Here is a 6835-nt window from a genome sequence, read left to right as displayed (position 1 = left end):
GTTTGGCGCACCCTCTGCCTAGAACTCCAGAGCAGTTTCTTTTGGCCTATTTCAGACTCTATAACAGAAAAAGTCCATCCGAGCATTTGTCACTTCGGGCTCGTTAAAACATCGAAGGAGACTAGAGTCATCTTTAGCTTTTTCTCGACTCTTTAAAACTGAAAAAGGAAGTTGTGTCTAAAAGTGTCATTAACAATTTATTTTAAACGGAACAATCTCCCTTTAATTCCTGCGTTGATCTTTAGGTTGAAAAGATGGAGCACACCAACCAAGGAATTCCTCTTGGTGGAAATCCTAGTCCCTTCTCCTCTTGGGGAGATGTTGGTGCGCCCCACATGGCCACATTGTCGCTTCTAGGACTGAAAATTGGCCTACCAGTTTGGCTCTTTTCAACCAGTGTTGTTTAGAACACCACCATTCCTGAACATTCGAGTCAACAGTTAGATCAGACAAGAGTTGCCTCCCAGCCTTCAACTTCATTTTCCTCCCCTCCTTCCTCTTCACTTGACGGAACCGGTCGAATTAAAAACCAGGTTCCTAAGGAGAAGAAGGAGAAGAAGAAGAAAGAGAAGAAGAAGAAGGAGCCTAAGGCGACTGGGGGAAAACAAGTGTCATCTAACAAAAATCCACACACCGCACTCGTAAGGCCTAAATCGCCATGCGTCATATGCAAGGGAGACCACTTCCATAGAGATTGTCCCTGTATCTCGCGGATACTAAGAGACTGATCCCCCCGTTTGCACAATTCGGTAGCATCGACCTCTGATAGCCATGTCGACTGCTCACTGTCAACTAGTGGGAGTGAAGCTCCAGGATAGAGCAGGAGAGCTAAATTTCCCTGCAGACTGTGTGAAGGCGATCACGCCATCCACCGTTGTCCCTTCTTAGACGAGGCAAAAAGAGTTCTGGAAGATCACCCGATTTTACGAGCACATCTCCCTCCTGGATATCAAAGACTCCTGCCAAGTCCCTCACTAGTTGAGAATCCAGCTGAGCCACCTAGGTGGTCAGCCGAAGCACCTGTCATTGAAGAAGAACCGTCTGGATCCATGCCTGACGAAAGTCAAAAGGTTGATACGGCAGTTGACCCGGTTTTGCCTTCAGAGGCTCCATCTTCGAATGACACCATCACAGAGGAGAATAAAGACGACACCGTCCAGATTCTCTTCATCAGCACTGACTCTGATGATCAAGGGGGCAATGCCACCATTCCTTTATCGCAGGAAGGAAGTTCATCGGAGCGATATCCGGCCGTCTATTCGGTCCCACCACCAAGCAACCTGGTTGTGTCCTTTGATTGGAACCAACTAGGCAGACCTCGGTTGCCAGCCAGTATACCATTCAGAATTATTTGTCAAATATACAAAATGGTAATGGATGGCACTATCATTGATGAGGGGGCATCTGTGAGTATCCTTTCCTCTATTGCTTGGAAAGTGCTTGGTTCGCCAACGCTTTTGCCTGAGATGAGAAGTCTATCAGGCTTTGATAAAGGAACCAGACGACCTTTAGGGATCCTCCCCAATGTGCCTATAACATTGAAAGGGAAGACCGTTCAAATGAACGTGATGGTCGTTCAAGGACCCTTGGATTATAACCTACTCCTTGGACGAGACTATATATATTGCATGGGAGCTGTAGTCTCCTCACTCTTTAGAGTAATGTGTTTTCCGCATGAAGGAAGAATGGTCAAGATCGTAGACCAACTTTCGTTTCCCAGATCACACATCGCAAATAGTCATGTACCATCCCTAAATGGTCTATTCATGCAAGAAGTGTCTCAACCCACGGTCTGTCCTCCTGATGAGCGCGAGTAATCCGGGAGGATATGACTGGAACCCAGGGGGCATGCGTCCTGGCCTGCTTCGGTAGGAAAACTTTGGGTATAGGGTAGGTTTCCGTGGGAGAATATGACTAGTCTGTACCCCGTCCGTGGTTGGAAGAGGGGTTGTTCTGGAATAAGATTCTTTTGTCAAAGTTATGTGAGAGGGCGGGGGTCGTCACTCACCTCTGTCTATTTCGGTAGACATTGCTGAGGAAGTGTTTTGTTTGAAAGATTAACGAGACAATCTTTGGGTAACCTGAAAGAGGTAGGCCTCTCCCGGTGAAACGAAAGTTTCGATGGCAGAAAAGTAGAGGTAACCTTGAAACTATGTTTTATACCTGGGGGCATGCAAACCTTTTGGAGTGCAAGCAAGGGGTGACTATTTATTTTTTAAATTTTTAGGTCCTCCCTTTAAACCTGTAGGTCTAACCCTTTAAACTCGTAGGATTAGTCGTTTCCGAACTTGCATAAAGAAAGGATGGGGAGCAAAGCTTAGTGAGATGAAGCTCCATAAAAAATAGAATATTGATGAGACACTCTTATCAAATGACTGGGTAATCGAGCAGTTTTAGCATAAAGTTCATGCTCGTTAAAAAATAAACGCAAGATCCGAGTAGTTTTAACGCGGTCTTCATGCTCATTAAAAAATAAATATAAGCAGTGAGCAGAGTTTCCTCCAGTGTTTAAGCTCATTTTTAACTAAAAAATGAACCTATCCCGGTAAATAACCGCTGTGATCGTAAATTTATCAGCCATAAAAGCCTTGGTCGTGTTTGCACCTGCCACCTCCACTTTTCATTTGGCCGATCGTTCACCTCCATATGATTGTTTACCCATTTTGAGGAATAGCTGTGAAGAGTGATTTCACCTAGCCATCCTTGTGACACTGCCATGATTGGAAAATTCCAACCTGTACCTGGAATCAGTTGCTATCCCTGTTTATCACTCGTTCCTCAAAAGACAAGTCTTCTTTAAGCTCTTTTCAATTGACTCGTAAAATATGAAAATATTGCCGAGTTTTGGCCTTCCAGCTCATTAAAGGATAGGAATAGCTATCCCTCCTCTAGATTTTAATCTTTTTGGACCTGAGGGATTATTGCACAAAAAGGTCAAGCGCTTGTTTTATTCGGCTCGTTAAAATTATCGAAAACTCATCCCTTCTGTATTGTTTTATACTTTTTCGGACTTAAGGGATTAGATGACGAAAAAGGAAATTTGGAGTTAACTTTATGTACCTTTTCAGACTCTCTAAAAATGAAAAGGACCGAGTTATCCTTGTCGTTAGACTCGTTAAAATTGTTAAATAGCGACAAACTTGTCTTTAGACGAGAACGAGCTTCACTATCGCTAGGCTCGTTAAAACATAGCGATGGGCTTGCCCGAAGGACAGGTTATAGAACAAGCATATGTTATCCTCCTCAAGCTTGACAAAAATAAAGAGGTACTGGTCAGCAATGACTGGGGAAAAATTGGGAAAAAATCAAGAAAACTTTGATGGTAGCAGGTCGCTCTTGAACATGACACTTTTCCTCCGTACCACAATCGGGTTGGGTTGTTTCATTCACCGGTCACATCACCATGGTCTCTCCATACCATCCGTATTTGGGGTAATGCTACCAATCCATTGCATCAGTGTCGCCATATGTTCAAGAGAAGTCGTTAGGAAAGAGTCAATCGGGTCCCATCCACTGCCATACATTATCCTTCATCCATTCATGACCGCCACCCTGAATCATATGTCACAGATCGTTTTCACCTCCATTAAAATCATTAGCTCCATTCCGTGTCACTGATGTGGGATTCATCAAGGCCCTCCTGTGACGGATCGCTTCTTGTCGACATCAGCTCATTATCCAAGAAGTTGATCTAGGAACAACCCCTTCAGTACTTTGAAGCTTGCATGCCTTAATGGCAAGTTTCTCACTTCCGGCGACAGGTATACATTAATGACCTTCGACCAGAAGATTTTGCGTGGTGTTCTACGCCAAGTCCTTTATTCACACCATGTGAATTGTACTGCAGTACCTTGAGGGTCATTATCATTATCGGTGATTCCTCTCGCGCTTGTTAACGGTTTACATCATTGACCGGTAATCAAGCGATGTCTTTCCATGTTCAACTTCAACGCAATTCTCACATGGATCGACTTGTACTTAGAGTGAAGATCGAACGAGTTTGAAGACCCCGGATCTAGTTTCATCCATCCGGGCTGCGATATATATTCAGGAAAGATAAAGACATTTGACATGTACATCATTGCAGCAGATGATCATCCTACTCAAAGGATGATAATTTTGCCAAAATTATCAGTCTACCATCAGACGATCGTCTGTTCTATGTACAAAAATGAATTTATAAAGTTGAGCATGGGAATGCCCGCCTCAGCTAGATCATGAAAGCAGTATGAATCATAATGTATTGTATTGTATTTTATTACAGGTCTCCTCCCAGCAGATGGATGAACTTCGGACCCTCCTGGATAAAGCATTTCACCCGATAAACGGCCTCATACTTTAGGGGGCAACTGTTATAGAAATTTTTGTGCCTTACAGACTCGAGCATGAAATGTCCATAATCTAAGGGATCCAAAGTCCCTAAACATGTTGTTCCTACCCCTAGAGGAACAAGGCAAACCAACCACAACAATTCACAGAAGTTCTCCACCTGAAAACACTCAAAAACAAGCCAATTTTGGATCATGTCAACTGCTCCACTGAGCATCTGCGCTGAATGTCAACTGCTCCATTATCTACCTGCGTTGAATGTCAACTCCAACAAAGGCTACCTGCGCTGAGCGTAATTGGACAAGTGGCAGGCTCATTCCTCAATGTGTCAATGCCCAGGAAGCTTCCAAAATGACACTTGCATCAAGGAATTCGACTGGTGATGAGTAAGAGGTTCCAAATCTCCAAGTGGAAGCAAGAACCTCCAAGTGGACTCAAGAACTGATAGAGGGAGAGGACACTAGTCAGATCTCAAGCTGACTCATTGTCTCTCCAAACATCTATATATGGATCTCTCCTCCATGAGATCAAAAGGCTGGAATTTTGTTATTGCAAAGAATTGTTGTTGGTTTGTGACTGGGAACATTGGGTGCTTAATGCTTTGAAGGGAGCTGAAGAAGGAATTCCATTCTGCTGGGAAGGAGATGCTGGATTGGAGCCCTATGGGTTGTATCTCTTCCTGAACCTTGTTATCAATCAATAAAGCTATCTTGATTCTTTCCTATATGCTGGTGTATTTTATATGATTGCATTAGTGTATTTGATTTACTTCTAATCCTGAATCATTTATGAATATGTATATTTGCCTTTGTGTTGTGTTCTTCTCTTGTCGCAAGTAGCTGTTCTCTTGTCACAGGTAGTTGTTCTCTTGTGATCTCGTGGGAATCAAGTAGTTGTTCTCTTGAGCAAGCGAGGAGGCAAGTAGCTGTGGACACCCAAAGAGAAGAGGATCTACATCGAGGGACAACCAGAAGACAATGGTAAGTCTACCAATCTCCCCTCTTTCACATTTCATAAAGGAAGAAATCATAATAGCTGTATTCATTTGTTGCTAAGGCGCTGTCACACCTTAGGTGGATAGGATCGTCCTGCATAGGCATTTTTCCCCACAACAGGCAGGGAGGAAGGATCATGTTCAGGGACACAAGCCTTCAATGTTCAATATGAAAGAGGCCAAAGCAAAAGGCCTAGACTCAATCCTGTGTCATAGCAGGAAGACACTAATGGCTTAGTTGAAATAACTGATTTTGAGCCAGAAAGGAGTAAAGCTATTGTTCCTTCAAAGGAAACATAGCCCCCATCATCCCCAGGAACCCAGATGATACAGAGACAGACGAGTGTAGAGGCCTCATCCTTTAGCAGGCCAACAGACTAGGATAAAAGTATCAAAGACAGATTCAAAGAGATAAAAATGAGGAATGAAAGGTTGAAAGCTGAGACATATGCTCAGCTTTCCAAACTTTCTACTCCAAGTCAGAGTAGATTAATGTCAGCCTTTGACATCAAATAGGAGAAGATGTAGGTGTCCTTCATTCTACCAAATGTGCAACAACTAATGTTATACAAAAAAATGACCTCCTCATCAACTCAGAGGGGAAAGACATGATGACTGAAGCAAAGACCACAATTACAGGCCTTGATTCCACACTAACACTGGTTACACACTTAAAACCTGCTTTATAGAGCTTGTTACCAAGCCTAAGGGTGCGTTAGTGACCCTACTAACTCAAGTTGTTAGGGAGGGGATAGCGGTAGTGAAACTAAATGTAGTTCCAAGGGTCAAAGGAATGAATTGACTCATAAATATCTAGACATTTGTTCCTAAAATCACTCAAGAAAAGCAAGGAAACATCCAAGATCGACGTATTTGGAGAAATTCTAATCTGAACAAAGGAGGCAAATGGGAAAGAACCGAAATGCAGGGCAAGTCTGTTGCTTTTTCCCTAGTGAACTCTATGAGGAGCTTGGCAACCCTAACTTGATTGCTACATAAGCAATGAGAGGGTCATTCTGAAAGGGGTTAGAGCACTTGAAAGGATAGCTTACTTAGCTGTTGAGCACTGTCTCATATCTTAAGAAGTTGGCAAGAAGGGAGAGAGAGAGAGAAGCAGAAGAGGTAAAGGAGGACTAATACAACAGATGGTTGTAATCACTCTTCCATTATTAATATAGAACTGCAGTTGTGTTCCCTACTCTATGGTGTCAGTACTATAGTTCATTAAGTTGTTCATTCGATACCTGTTTATATGAGTAGCTTAGTTGTATACAATTATATGTTCTTTGTGTATTTATATATTGGCTTTCAAGGTTGTATTCAGTGATTGTGTTTGCCTGTTTGTGCAGGAATTGATTTGGAGCCAGCTTTGAGGGAGTTCTGCTTGGCTGCATTGTGATCTCCAAAAAAATCCATACAGAGGTCCGAGGTAATCCCTTTTCCATACTTTGCTAGTTGATAATTGTCTATGAACATGTGTATAACTTGGTAACATCTGTAGATAATCTTATA

Source organism: Pinus tabuliformis, chromosome 2_2, assembly GCF_031772625.1.
Source record: "Pinus tabuliformis cultivar Carrire ecotype Pingquan chromosome 2_2, CPIR1, whole genome shotgun sequence".
In the NCBI taxonomy this organism is placed as follows: Eukaryota; Viridiplantae; Streptophyta; class Pinopsida; order Pinales; family Pinaceae; genus Pinus; species Pinus tabuliformis.
The sequence above is the reverse complement of the archived record's forward strand: the minus strand, read 5'-3'. Positions refer to the sequence as shown.